The following is a 15,051-nucleotide window of genomic DNA, read 5'->3' as shown; positions in this document are numbered from 1 at the left end:
TATGATAGCTGGCATAGGGAGGGATGTGGTCAGAATGGCTGTGTCCATGTGGACTAGTTTTGCTTATCATAATCCCAGCAGGCTCCTATCGGGGTTAAGCCACAGTTTCAACCTTATTAATTAGTATCATTCTTTAATCATAAAGCCAGAGGATGTTAAGATTGGAATTGATCTGGGAGACTATTCAGTCTGTTTTTCTGTTGATTGATGTGAGAATAACAGAGCCTAGCGAAAGTAAGCTGATTACTCACAATCGTAAAGCTTTAGAGGTCAACCTGAAATTGGGCTTCTGATGTGAGATTCTGTAGTGTCTCCTTCATGTGTTCCCCCTGGCTGAGACAGTTCATGGGCTTTCAGGTTTGACATTTTTCTCTGCAGTCTCTAAGCAGAAGCTTTTATGTGGACATTCTAGGTTAGCACAGATGGGCAATGACCCTGCAATGTGTGCATAATCCCAAAGGCCAACCACTGTGGATGGGAACTATCCCAGATGTGTCAGGAGTACCACAGGCGTGCTCACTTCTCTATTCATTGGAGCTGTATACAGTGGAAAGGAAACCCAAACCAAGACACTTTGCTGCTTCAGTTCTTTTATTACATGTCACAGTCCAGTATGTCTCCATTTACATTCAGACTTTTGATGAATCATCAGACCAGCTGCAGGCCCTTTGGGTCAGAAGTCTTGATCTCACTAACTGTTCATCTTCTTAATGGACTTCCTTACTTCAGGCATTTGTGTGTAGCTGGTCTATTGTGGAGTTGTCAGAGAAGTGTGGAGCCCTCTCTTTTTGGGACAGTCGGTTCTTTCAGTGTAGCATGTCCTGAAGCGGGGCTGTCTTTGTTCTCTTTGTGTGTGAAGTCTTGTGTTAAGCAGGGCGAAGGGAGAGAGGACTCCTAAAGAGAAAACCTCCTTTAGCATTGGCTGAAACATGTTTGTGAACTGACCAAGATGTAATTGGATGGCATGAAAAAGGCTACAGTTTATTTAATTATCTTGCTATCTGGTTTGTGGTACATGGTGCCTTAAATTGAGTTTAGAAGAAACTTGGCAGATGGAATTTTGTCCTGTTGCCTAGGCTGGAGTGTAGTGGTGTGATCTCATCTCACTGCAACCTTTGCCTCCTGGATTCAAGTGATTCTCCTGCCTCAGCCTCTTAAGTAGCTGGGATCACAGGCACCTGCCACCATGCCTGGCTAATTTTTATATTTTTAGTAGAGATGAGGTTGTACCATATTGGCCAGGCTGCTCTCAAACTCCTGACCTCAAACGATCTGCCCACCTCGGCCTCACAAATCGTTGGGATGACAGATGTGAGCCACTACGCCCGGCCGAGGGTGTCATGTTTAATTCTACTCCCTGTGGCCTCTTCTACAATACCAATCATGCATGGAGCCCATGGTTTTGCTGCACCTAGTCTTACTCAAACAAAGGCTCTGGACTTTCATAGTTTACACTGACATATTCTAGTTTGCCCCTGAAATGTACTCTGAGGATGCTGATTTCCAGATAGCCATTCTTGGCTTCCAGATAGTTATTTTTGGGTGAAGGGAATTTCAAGTATTTTGAGTATAGTAGCCACACCACTTAGCTTCATTTAGGTTTAGTTACAAAATTTATTTTAGCTTAGTTTTCTTATATTAAGTGGGCAAAGACAGGGCGGAAGCTTTTGGGAGGCTGAGGTGGGTAGATCACGAAGTCAGGAGTTTGAGACTGATGTGGCCAACATGGTGAAATCCTGTCCTTACTAAAAATACAAAAGTTAGCTGAGCATGGTGGTGCGTACTTATAATCCCCACCACTTGGGAGGCTGAGGCAGGTGAATTGCTTGAACTGAGGAGTCTCTTGAGATGTTGGGACTACAGCACATGCCACCATATTCAGCTAATTTTTAAAGATTTTTAGTGGAGACAAGGTTTCTCTATGTCACCCAGGCTGGTTTCAAACTCCTGGACCTAAGTGATCCACCTGCCGTGGCCTTTCAAACTGCTGCAATTACAGGTGAGAACCACCATGCCTGTTTTTTATCTCATTTTTCTCTCTTCCTTTTGTTCTTTGGTAGATGGAAATGTGTCAGGTACCAGCTATTCGTCCAATGACTGCTCCTCAGTTCCAAATTCACCCTTCACTGCCTGCTCTGCAAACATAGAGGTGGGTTCCTTAAATGCTTCCTCTGTCAACTGGTGCATTATGAAATGTTGTCAGTACATGGTGCTGTTGTAAGGGGCGTTCTAAGAGGCTTTTGTTTCTAGTCGTGTGCACATCTTCACAGGCGCTGAGCTTTTGCTGCACCAGGCTGCTGCCCTGCATGGTGCTTAGCAGCAGGCAGTGACCAGCAGTTTCTCTGCATTTGCCTGGGTGGTTTTGTGGTGAGACAACTGTCTACTAATAGGTAAAGCTAGCACCCTAGAAGGTGGATTTTCAGCAAATTGCAGAGGGCATATTGCTAGCATGTTCCACCATGTGGTAATGCAGCACTTCTGCCATTGAATTACCCACGACTGTGCCCTCTCCAAGGGGGCCTGGATCTCAGCCTGAGTGGGGAATCCCTTCCTTGGTCACTCGATCTCAGTGTAGGGACAGTAGGAAGTTACTGCTCATTGTAACAGCTGGTCCTATACTTTGTTTTTCTGAGGCAGGGTCTCTCTAGCCCAGTCTAAAGTGCAGTGGTGAAATCATGGCTCACCGCAGCCTTAACCTCCTGGGCTGAAGCAATTTTTTCACCTCAGCCTCCCAAGTAACCAGGACTACAAGTGTGTGCCACCACACCTGGCCTTTGTTTTCTTTTTCTGGTAGAGCCAGGGTCACACTGTGTTTCCAAGGTGGTCTCAAACTGCTGGCCTCAAGCAGTCCTCCTGCCTTGGCTTCCCAAATTGCTGCAATTGTAAGCATGAGCCACCATGTCTGGCCTCTGCTAGCCCTATGTTCTCTAGAGTTCTCTTTACTTTTGTAGCCAATCTCTCATATGGTGTTTTCTGGTTACATAGTTGCTTTTTTTATTTTAAATTTTTCCACTTTAAACTTTGGGTGATTTATGCCTTTTGATTGGACTCTGACATATAAAGAACTGATTCTAGGAAGGGTTCTGGGAGAAAGACCCACAAAAAATGGGATTTGGGCATAGGTTTGGTTATCCAAGGGGCAGCGTTGAACTTCTTGTCAATGGGAAATGGGATGCTGGTGATTTTCAGGAAGTGACCTCATAATGTTTCAAGGTGCCACTTACTGTTGATTGTGATGAAATGCCAGCTGAGACACATGCCTTAGGAGCTAAGTGGCTTCTGTACTTGACCACGATGAAGACTGGTGTGGGGAGGGTCCTTTTGGATGCAGTGGAGCAGGGGCACCTAATCCCTGAATCACAGGCCTGTACTTGGCCACAGAGCAGGAGGTGAGCAGCAGGTGGGCGACAAAGCTTCATCTGTATTTACGGCCACTCCCCTCTTTGCCGCCTGATCTCCACCTCCTGTCAGGTCAGTGGCAGCATTAGATTCTCATAGGAGCAGGAAGCCTATTGTGTAACTGTGCATGCAAGGGTTCTACCTTGCTCTGTCTTTATGAGAATCTAATGCCTGATAACCTGTCACTATTTTTCATCACCCCCAGATGGGACCATCTAGTTTCAGGAAAACAGACAAGCTCAGGACTCCCACTGATTGTACATGATGGCGAGTTATATGATTATTATATACTACAGTGTAATAATTACAAAGTGCACAATACATGTGATGTGCTTGAAGTATTCCAAAACGGACCCCCTGCCCCCAGTCTGTGGAAAAACTGTCTTCCATGATATTGGTTTCTGGTGCCATAAAACCTGGGGACTGCTGCTCTTGAGCACTCACAGAGAGAAGAACGCAAAGCTCACGTCTTAGCATAAGTCACGGTCTAAGATCCAGAGAGCTTCCATGATAGCCCAAACACAATTCCATATTTCTTGTTTCCACAGGGTTGATATTATGAAAAATCAAACACAAACTTAAATGTGTGAATTGCTGAATTACAATGACAGTTGAATTCACTGCATCACCAAACTTCTCATGAGAACATTGGGGCACTAATAGGTGAAGAATGGGATTCTTTTTCTCTTTGAGACAGTCTCCCTCATTTGCCCAGGCTGGAGCACGGCGGTGTGATCTCGGCTCACTGCAGTCTCAACCTCCCGGGCTTAAGCTGTCCTCCTGCCTCAGCCTCTGGGGTAGCTGAGGTATGACCACAGGTATGAGCCACCACACCCAACTAATATTTTGTGTTTTGTAGAGATGTGGTTTCACCACATTGCTCAGGCTGGTCTTAAACTCCTGGGCTCAAGACATCCACCCACCTTAGACTTCTAAAGTTTTGAGATTATAGGCAGCAGCCGCCATGCCTGGCCCTGTTTTCTTCGGTACTGGTTTATCAGGAAGACCTCCAATTGTCTTCCTGACTTCCAGGCTTGCTCACTTCAGCCTGTTGACTGAAGCCAGAGGAATTTTTCTAAAAGGCAAATTTGGGTCAAAATGGTACTTGATTAAAACCTGCTGGTGACTGCCCATTGCCTTTAAGATAAAATCCAAACTAATTCGGCCACAGGGCCTGGTAAGAGCTGGCCTCGGCTTACCTTTCCAGTTTTATCCTCCACCACCCTCCCCATATCCCTCCCTTCCAGCCACGTGGAATGTCAGTTTCCTTGGGGGACTTTACTGGTGTCCTTCAGGAAACCTTCCCCTACCCTCATCATCACTCTTTGACTCTCATCTTCGCTCATCTTTAGCCTCAGCCAAGATGTCTCACCCCATTCTCTATGATGCGACAAGAAGCTCCTTGGGAGCATTTCAGTCCCACTCTGTACTTCTGTCATTGTGCCCCTCACAGTCTGGTAAGTGTTGGCATACGATGGCTATATTCGTCTGTTTTGCATTGTTATAAGCATACATGTGAGGCTCAGTAGTTTATAAATAAAAACGGTTGGCCAGGCACAGCAGCTCATGCCTTTAATCCCAGCACTTTGGGAAGCCGAGGCGTGCGGATCACAAGGTCAAGGGATTGGGATTATCCTGGCCAACATTGTGAAACCCCATTTCTACTAAAACACAAAAATTAGCTGGGCTTGCTGGTGCATGACTCTAATCCCAGCTACTCAGGAGGCTGAGGCAGGAGAATTACTTGAACCCAGGAGGCGGAGGTTGCAGTAAGCCTACATCGTGCCACTGCACTCCAGCCTGGATGATAGAGTGAGACTCCATCTCAAAATCATCATCATCATCATCATAACAAACTTAGCTACGTATGGTGGTACATGCTTGTAATCCCAACTACTTGGGAGGCAAGATCACTTGAGCCCGGGAGATGGAATCTGCAGTGAGTCATAATCACCTCACTTTCCTTCAAGCCTGTGTGACAGAGGTGAACTCTGTATCCAGAAAAGAAAATAGTTATTGGGGAAAAAAGAGTAAACACGCAAAGGGGTCAGGAGAGTCCTGTGAATGTGGGTCATGTCAGCAGAGTGTAGGGACTACTGGGCAGGAGGGACTTGAAGAACGGGGTGGTGGAGACAAGGTCATTCATCCTAAACAGTTTGTTCTGTAGCATGTAGATCAAATATCTCATGTTGGCTGCTGGTGACTGAACTGGGCTTCCTGTTTCTGTGTTTGGTTTGACCATCACAATGTTGAAAAACCTTTGAAGTGAATACCTTGCCATTTGCTACAGTTCCTCCTGGTCTCTGGCATTACTCCAGCCTCCTTTCTTCATGTAGGTTGCCTGATCTGCTGAGACCTGTGTTTGCTCTCCCTGCAGACGGGTGGGTTGGAGGCGATTTAAGGAGCAACATTTAGTATATGAGATTTTATTTATGTATATATTTGTGTGTGTGTGTGTGTGCGCGCGTTTGTGTGTGAGCACGTGTGTGCACCTATGCGTGTGTATATATATACACAACGATAAATAGGTTGGGTAGGGTGGCTAAAGCCTATAATTCCAGCACTTTGGGGGGCCAAGGCAGGAGGATTAGTTTGACCTAGGAGTTCAAGACCAGCCTAGGCCACATAGCGGCCTTCTCTACAAAAAAAATTTAAAAAATTAGGCACAGTGGCATGCACCTGTAATCCCAGCTACTTGGGAGGCTGACATGGGAGGATCACTTGAGCCCAGGAGTTGAAAGCTGCAGTGAGCTCTGATCTCACCACTGTGCTCCAGTCTTGGTAACAGAGTGAGACCCTATCTCAGAAAAGAAAAAAGAGAGAGAGAGAGAGAGAGAAATAGATCCAGCACTGGTGGGATTATACTTTTGAGTGCTCTTTAGGAGAAAACTATATTTTAATATTTCATTCTTCCTTAAAAGTTTTTGTAGTCTAGCAAACAATTTCTTCAACAAGGAGAAATAAATCTCATCCAAAGAGCCCTAGGAGGAAGGTCAGACTAAGAAAATCAGAAGCACTGTAGTCATTTTGAGCAGCTTCTATCTTCGGACTGCTAAGCTGGCCAGTGCCAGGCTGGGTCCATTTTTTCTCCTCTTTAATTCCTCAAACTGAAAGATTCCTGCTAGAATCTGAAGTCAGATCTGTAGATCAGCATGGACTCAGCAGTCTGCTATGTTGTGAGGTCTTACCCCAGGATCTACAGATTACAAAATGCAAGAGGAAGCTGGAATAGAGCATCTCCCGGTGAAATGAGAGCCAGAGATACGGCGGCAGTGCCCCAATGGAGGCAGCAAGCTGTTATTTGGCAGTGCCTTGTGGAAAGGCTGTACTTTGGTTAGATCTCCACAATCTGGAATGTGACCTTCAATATTATTGGTCCACAAACTCCAGTTTCTCATGTTTCCTGCATAGGTCAGTGTCGTAGGGAGTGGTTCATCTTAGCAGAACTTCCTGGTTTTCATGGCAGGTGTTCCCTTTATCAATTGACATAGGAGGCATATTTCTCCTCTGGCAACCAGAAGATTTGTCCTTTCCCTCGGGACTCCCTTGAAGGTTCTTGGAAAACTAAGCAGAGGATGAGGAAAGGCTGTGAACACGCTTGCTGGTCCCTTCGTGTCCTACAAAAGAGCACACCTGTTCTGTAACCGGAAGACCCTTTTTATTAGTCAAGGCTGGACAGACTGAGGGGTGTGTGTGTGTGTAGACATGGTCTCACTCTGTTACCCAGGCTGGAGTGTAGTGGTGAGATCATTGCTCACAGCAGCTTCCACTTCCTGGGTTCAACTATCCTCCCACTTAAGCCTGCTAGGGTAGCTAGGACTATAGGAATGTGCTGCCATACCCAGCTCATTTTCTAATGTTTTTTGTAGAGATGAGGTTTCACTGTGTCACCAAGGCTGGTCTTAAACTCTTGGCCTCACGGGATCCTCCTGTCTTAGTCTCCCAGTGGGCTGGGATTATGGATATGAGGCACCTCACTTGACCTGTGATGAGTTTTCGACAATGTCACTCCTTTTGTACAGAAGCACCTAAGCTGAAGAGTCCCTTGAGAACAAGGACCATCCTGTGGTTTCATAACCTTTCTTCCGTTTGTGTTTCTTGCCAAGTTAAATTTAAATTACATCTTATCAAGATGGATAAACCCAAGTTTTCCAGAGCTGGAATATAGAAAATGGATTGACCTATAAGTCCTACTCACCCATAGCCAAGGCATGGAGACCTCAACACACCTGGGCCCTAGACATCACCTTTCATTGTGAGTAGCTCTGAGATAACACTTCTGGTTGGTAAGTGCCCACTGGCCATAGTTTATGTAACAGCAAGTGAAGGAATAAAGAGTCAACAAAACATTTTCTGTTCCCAATTCTAGCATGAATTTGATTAGATAATTATTCTATGAAGAATTTTTATATGCCACAGTTCTGACCAAATTCTCAAGTGAACTGAAAAATTATATTTAAAAGTCAACCTAGTTTCTCACTCTGTTGCCCAGACTGGAGTGCAGTGGTGCAAAATTATGGCTCAGTGCAGCCTCAACCTCCTGGGCGAAAGCACTCCTTCCTCAGCCTCACAAGTAGCTGGGACTACAGATGCTTGCATGGATTTTGGTATTCACAGATATTGGGGAGTTGGAACCAATTCCCCCATATGCCAGGGGACAAATGGTATGTTTTGTTTTGTTTTGTTTTGTTTTGTTTTGTTTTGTTTTTGAGACAGTCTTGCTCTGTTGCCTAGGCTGGAGTGCAATGGCACAATCTCAGCTCACTGCAACCTCCGCCTCCCAGGGTTAAGAGTGGGCTAAGATTACAGGTACCTGCCATCATGCCCAGCTAATTTTTGTATTTTCGTAGAGATAGGGTTTCACCATGTTGGCCAGACTGGTCTTGAACTCCTGACTGCAGGTGATCTGGTGATCTGCCTGGCCTCAACCTCCCAAAGTGCTGGGATTACGGCTGTGAGTCTCTGTGCTGGGACTTTTTTTTTTTTTTCCGAGATGGCGTTTTGCTCTTTTGCTCCCAGGCTGGAGAGCAATGGTGCACTCTCAGCTCACCACAACCTCCACCTCCCAGGTTCAAGTGATTCACCTGCCTCGGCTTCCTGAGTAGGTGGGATTACAGGCGCCACCACACCTGACTAATTTTGTATTTTTTAGTAGAGATGGGGTTACTCGATGTTGATCAGGCTAGTCTTGAACCCCTGACCTCAGGTGACCCACCTGCCTTGGCCTCCCAAACTGCTGGGATTGTAAGTGTGAGCCACCACACCCAGCCTCTATCTGTTTTTACAATTACACTGTTAAATACATGATGTTCCATGACAGTGGTAAATTTTAAATGACAATTTTTAATTGAGTGGAATTACCATAAAGATAATAAAAGTAGCAGCTAATATTTACTGAGCTGTTACTAGGTGCCTATAAATACCATAGATTTCTAAGTTCCCCATAACTCTTCCTTATTTTGCTTAACCGCTCTATCTTAAATTACTCATGCTTGCTTCAGTAGCACATATACTGAAGTTGGAGCAATAGAGAGATTGGCATGGCCTCTGTGCAAGAATGACGTGCAAATTTGTGAAGTGTTCCGTATGTTTTTAAAACAGAAAAATATTACTCCTAGATTTTCACCGTGTTTGTGCATATGACCTTCTGCTTAGGTTGAATTGTATCTGAAGATGATATTTCCAGAAAGGAGATTACTGTGAGTCACAGGACATTGGCATTCTTGTTACACTTGATGTAAACTGCCGAGCTTTCAGGCATGGTGGCTGTCGGCCTATAATTCCAACACTTTGGGAGGCTGAGGTGGGAGGATTGCTTGAGGCCAGGAGTTGGAGGAGGCAGTAGAGTGAGTCACTGTATTCTTTTTTAAAAATTTCCAAGCTTTACCCTGGTGGAAGGCTTGTATACAATTTAACATCACTAATAGTAAAAGAAAATGCCCATTTCACTGCACCTTTGCTGGCACAGGGTACAATAACAAGTTATTTTTTGTTTGATTATTTTTAATAAATGAAAGGCCTCATAAATTTTGTTACATTTTAATATATATTTTCTTATCTTAGTTTATTAGCTTTCTCTTTGTCGCTTTCTTTCTTTCTTTTTCAGATGAAGTTTCACTCTTGTTTCCTAGGCTGGAGTGCAACGGCACAATCTCTGCTGACTGCAACCTCCTTCTCTTGGATTCAAGCCATCCTCTTGCCTCAGTCTGCAGAATAGCTGGAATTACAGGCATGTGCCACCATACCTGGCTGAGTATTTTCACTAGAGACAGGGTTTCTCCATGTTTGTCAGGCTGGTCTCGAACTCCGTATTTCAAGTGATCCAACTGAGTCAGCCTCCCAAAATGCTGGGGTTACAGGTGTGAGCTACCGTGCCCAGCTAGCTTTCTTTTTGCTCCTTCTTTTTTTTTTGGTGAGACCAAGTCTCACTCTGTAGCCCAGGCTTGAGTATGGTGGTACAGTCTCGACTCACTGCAGCCTTGACCTCCTGGGCTCAGGTGATCCTTCCACCTCAGTAACTGGAACTATAGGCACATGCCACCATGTCTGGCTAATTATTTTTGATTTTTAATAGAGACGAGGTCTTGCCATGTTTCCCAGTCTGGTCTGGAATTCCTGGCCTCAAGCAATTCTCCCACTGCCCCCTCCCAAAGTGCTGCTATTATAAGCGTCAGCCACCAAGGCTGGGCTGTCCATGTCTTTTCTGTTTATTTATAGAGTTACCATGTCTTTTACTAATTAGATGATCTATATATTTAATCTTTTATTAAATTATAAAAATAGTAAAGACTTTTAAATGAAGAAGTAAAAAATTTCCTTTACGCATTAGACCCATAATCTTATCTCAGGAAATAATTGGCCATATTCTTCAAATACATATGGGCTAATTGAATATCACTTTTCATTTTCATAATTCGTGGACATCTTTGTCAATTTCTATCGATCTATCTGAATCCTTTTCACGGTTGCCTAATGTTTTATTATATGGATATATCACAATTGACCAGTCAGCCTCTATAGCCATTTAGGCTCCTTCTAACATTTGCTTTGAGCTCTTTATATCATTAAAAATTAAGCTCCTCAGCAGGTTGCGGCGGGTGTGGCAGCTCACACCTGTAATCCCAGCACTTTGGAAGGCTGAGGTGGGAGAACTGCTTGAGGGAAAAGGATCACCACCAGCCTCGTCGACATAGCAGCACATTGTCTCTAAAAAAAAATTAAAGATAGCATGAGCTGGACATTGCGGTCCACACCTGTAGTCCCAGCTACTGAGACTGGAGGATCACTTGAGCCTAGGAGGTCGAGGCTGCAGTAAGCTGTAGTCCAGCTTTAATAAAAGTAAGAATGCATTTCTTAAATAAAATAAAAATTAGGTTGGAATATTGCTGAAGTCGTGTAGGTTGAGTCTGCAATGAGCTGTGATTGTACCACTGCGGTCCAGCCTAGGGGATAGAGCAAGATTCTTTCTCAAAAAAGTAAAATACAATAAAAATTAACCCTTTAGCATGTCTCCCAGTAACAGCTTCCCTCTAATGTTTTTCCTAGAAGCTCTTGGATTTTGTTTGCTTTTCATGTATCTTATAAAATTTTTATGGGATTGGATGGATGTCCGCCTCATTCCTTCTTTTATTTTTAAAGAATGTCTTTTTGTCACTTCCAGCTGGATCTACCATGAAAGACATCAGAGTTCAGGAGGAGACTGGGCATCATGTTACTCAGGTACAAAAAGACTTGGACAATAACTCAAAAATGATCAAATAATAGTGCACGCATCACATCACGGGCAATGGGAAGCTCTTCTGGAGAGTGTGAGAAGCTTCCAGATAAGGTGACAGTGAAACTGGCCTTTGAAAGATGAGGAAGAGTTGTGTGAGAGTAGGGAGCGAAGGGGGATGTGGAGGGATGGGGAATGGGCAGGGAAACCAGCACTGTAAAGACCTGGACAATTAAGATGGCACATTCGGTTCAGGGAGTGGGGAATTAGGTGTGGCAGGAAGGCTCTGGAGAGACAGTAATTTGTTTGTATGGAATTTTGCTTGAGAGGCCTCACTACGGTTTCTGATCTGGTGATGTTATCATCCATCACTGTCCCTGTCAGATAGTTTGGAATAGGTGTGATGATCACAGTAACATCAAGTGTAATATTTCCTGAATTCTCAAAAAGTCACAGGCAGGTACCAGTTATCCCCATTTTATGAATGAGGTGATAAAGACAGGGATGATGAGTGATTTCCCCAAGCTCACATGGATATTAAGCTGAGTCAGCTGTAGGGACTGCATTGACTTTAATGCTTGCTCTTTTCATGAGCACCATGTATTGCTTCTCCTATGCAGTTAGGCCGCTAGGTGAAAGAAAAGCCCAGGTTTCTCTCTAGTCACACACTTTGACTGACTGACTGTGTGTGTGGAGCTCATACACCAAATTCTCCAGTGTTCCGGATAGTAACTGGGCATCCCACAATGTTATTCTGACACTACCTGGAGCTGGCACAGACCCTGCAGGTTAGGCGTTTAGTCCCATGAGACTACCCCCACTTCAGATGCCAATGGCAAGTATTAGGTTTTCACCTGTACCTTTGACCAAGCTATTACAAATCAGGCGTTCTCAAGACCCCCTTCTTTGATTTAATCATTTGCTTGAACAGCTTACAGAACTCAGAAAAGCAGTTTATTTTCTTTTTTTCTGAGAGACAGGGTCTCATTTTGTTGCCCAGGCCGGTGTGCAATGTTGCAGTCATAGCTCACTGCAGCCTCAACTGCCTGGGCCCAAGTGGTCCTCCCCGCTCTCTAGTAGCTGAGACTGCACGCCTGCGCCACCACATCTGGCTAATTTATTTTTTTGTAGCGATGGGATTTTGTTTTGTTGCCCGGGCTGGCCACAAATTCCTGGGCCCTAGTGATCCTCCCACCTCAGTCACTTAAAGTGCTGGGATTACAGATGTGAGCCACCACATCTGTCAGTTCGTTTTCTGTTCCTGGTTCACTGTAAAGGATATGTCTCAGAAACAGCCAGTGAAAGAGATGTGCATGCTGGATGCAGTGGCTCATGCCTGTGATCCCAGCACTTTGGGAGGTTGAGTTGGGAGGATCTCTTAAACGCAGGAGTTTGAGTTCAGCCTGGGAAACATGGTGAAACCCTCTCTATAAAGAATACAGAAATCAGCTGGGTGTGTTGATATGCACCTGTAGTCCCAGCTACTGAGGAGGCTGAGGCAGGAGAATCACTTGAACCCAGGATGCAGAGGTTGCAGTGAGCTGACATCATGCTACTGCACTCCAGCCTGGGCTACTGAGCAAGATTTTGTCTCAAAAAGTAAATAAAAATAAATAACTAGGTGTGGTGGTGTGCACCTGTAGTTCCAGCTAATAGGAAAGCTGAGGTGAGGATGCATTGAGCTGGGGGCTGGGGAAACTTAGGTTATGGTGAGCTGAAATTGTGCGACTGCACTCTAGCCTGGAGAAAAGAGCCAGAACTTGTCTTTTAAAAAAAAGAAAGAGGAAAAAGAAAGGAAGGAAAGGGAGAAAGAAACGAAAGAAAGATGGATGCCCAAGGGAAGGTAAGTGGGAGGTACACAGAGCTTCCATGCCCTGTGTTCAACACGCCGCCCTCCCAGCAGCTCCTGTGTTCAGCACCCAGAAGCTCTGCAAACCCTGTTGTCCAGGGTGTTTACAGAGGCTGTACTATGCAAGCATGATTGATAAAATCTTTGGCCATTGGTAATTCAGTCAATCTTCAGCCACTCTCACCTCCTGGATTTCAGCAGGTGAGGCTAAAAGTTCTAAGCCTCTAATCATGTGGTTGCTTTCTCTGGCAATCAGCCCTCCTCCTGAAGAAATCAAGGAGCGTGCAGCCACCCAGTCATCTCAACTGGGGATAAGAATTTCCAAATGCATCTTAGCATGCTGGAGATCCCAAAGTTCGTAAGAGTCTCTTGTGTTAGAAAGCTGGGGCCAAGACCAAATATTAAAACTAAAGTTGATGCTATCAACCTCTATGACTGAGGTCTTTATAAGCATTCAAAGCTCTGTGCCAGGAACCGTGGACAGAGAACAAGTATATATTTCTTTTCTTTTTTTTTTTTTTTTGAGACAATCTCCCTGTGTCATCTAGGCTGGAGCACAGTGATATGATCATAGCTCACTATAGCTTTGACCTCCTGAGCTCAAGTGATCTTCCCATCTCAGACTTCAGAGTAGCTGGGACTACACATGCATGTCACCCATGCCCAGCTCATTTTTGTAGAGATGAGATTCAGTTATGTTGCCCAGGCCGATCTCAAACTCCTGGGCTAAAGTCATTATTTCACGTCAGCCTCTCAAGTAGCTGGGACTGCAGGCGCTCACCACCATGTCTGGCTAATATTTATTGTTATGCTTTTGTAGAGGTGGGATCTCACTATGTTGTCCAGGCTAGTTTCAAACTCCAGGCCTTAAATATACCTCCTGCCTTGACTTCCCAAAGTGTTGGGATTATGGGTGGAATCCACCATGCCCAGCAGTCACAAAGATCCTTATAAAAGAAAGAGGTTAGAAGAGTCAGAATTGGAGCAGGAGATGTGGTGGTGGAAGCAGAGTTAGAGAGGGAGATTTGCAGAGGTTTCACTTCTGGCTTTAAAGATGGAGTTAATGGCCATGATCCAAGGAATGGGGGTGGCTTCTAGAAGCTGGAAAAGCCAAAGGAAGACTTTAGAGCCTCGAGAAGGAATGCAGCCCTGCTGACACCTTAACTTTAGCCTTGTTAAACCTAATTTGGGCTTCTGATTCGCAGAACTGTAAGTTGGTAGATTTGTGGTGTTTCAAGGGACTAATATAGAGTAGTGTGTGGCAGCAGCAAGAGGAAATAAATATGACACCAAGCATCGTGGCTGATGGTGGTAATCCCAGCACTTTAGCAATCCTAGCAGGAGGATCACTTGAGGCCAGGAATCCAAGATCAGCCTGGGCAACATAGTGAGACCCTGTCTCTACGAAAAATTAAATTGACCGGGTGTGGTGGCTCACTCCTGTAATCCTAACATTTTGGGAGGCCAAGGATCACCTGAGGTCAGGAGTTTGAGACCAGCCTGGCCAACATGACAAACCCCCATCTCTACTAAAAATACGAAAATTAGGCATGGTGGCACACAGCTGTGATCCCAGCTACTTTGGAGGCTGAGGCTGAAGAATCACTTGAACCTGGGAGGTGGAGGTTGCAGTGAGCTGGGATTGCACCATTGCACTCCAGCTTGAGCAAGAAGAGTGAAACCCCATTTCAACATAAAACAAATTAGCCAGGCATGATGGCATGCCCCTATCGTTCCAGCTACTAGGGAGTCTTGAGGTGGAAGGATCGGTTGAGCCTAGGAATTCGAGGTTGCAGCGAGCTGTGATTGCACCACTCTGCTCCAGCCTTGGTGGATCAGAGTGAGATCTTGTTTTGAAAACAAAAAAAACTTGAACACGGTGGAAATGGAGACAGATGGCGGTGTTAAATAGAAAGGTCAGGGGTGGCCTCCTAAGTGAAAATGGAGCAAAGACTTAGAGGGGAAGGAGGTGGCCGAGGTGCTGAAGGAGGAGCATTGTGGGCAGAAACAACAGAATAAAGTGTCCGAGGCTCTGGAAGGAGGCCAGTGGAGCAGGAGAGGGGGAGAGAATTAGGGGAGGAGGCCATGG

General features: G+C 45.1%; 1 protein-coding gene, 1 long non-coding RNA gene and 1 pseudogene across 68 annotated transcripts in view; 2 read left to right on the top strand and 1 right to left on the bottom strand.

The window, feature by feature from the left end:
- Positions 1-15,051, bottom strand: part of LOC118151076 (uncharacterized) — a 207,101-nt gene that overhangs the window by 86,060 nt on the left and 105,990 nt on the right. The window lies entirely within an intron of this gene.
- The window catches only part of LOC103790770 (uncharacterized), a 54,186-nt gene that overhangs the window by 27,407 nt on the left and 11,728 nt on the right, over positions 1-15,051 (top strand). For 34 of the 39 annotated variants that reach the window (XR_013529118.1, XR_013529114.1, XR_013529102.1 and 31 more), the window contains 6 exons: positions 2,061-2,149; positions 4,115-4,217; positions 4,752-4,856; positions 7,506-7,654; positions 9,506-9,628; positions 11,060-11,118. This is a non-coding gene — a long non-coding RNA (uncharacterized LOC103790770). Of the gene's footprint in view, positions 1-2,060; positions 2,150-4,096; positions 4,218-4,751; positions 4,857-7,505; positions 7,655-9,505; positions 9,629-11,037; positions 11,119-15,051 lie in introns of all 39 variants that reach the window. The other 5 variants (XR_013529109.1, XR_013529110.1, XR_013529120.1 and 2 more) reach the window with 5 other exon arrangements.
- LOC144580275 (U6 spliceosomal RNA) lies at positions 8,892-8,991 on the top strand (annotated as a pseudogene).

Source organism: Callithrix jacchus, chromosome 18 (genome assembly GCF_049354715.1).
Source record: "Callithrix jacchus isolate 240 chromosome 18, calJac240_pri, whole genome shotgun sequence".
NCBI lineage: Eukaryota > Metazoa > Chordata > Mammalia > Primates > Cebidae > Callithrix > Callithrix jacchus.
This window is presented reverse-complemented; position numbering and strand designations above follow the sequence as displayed.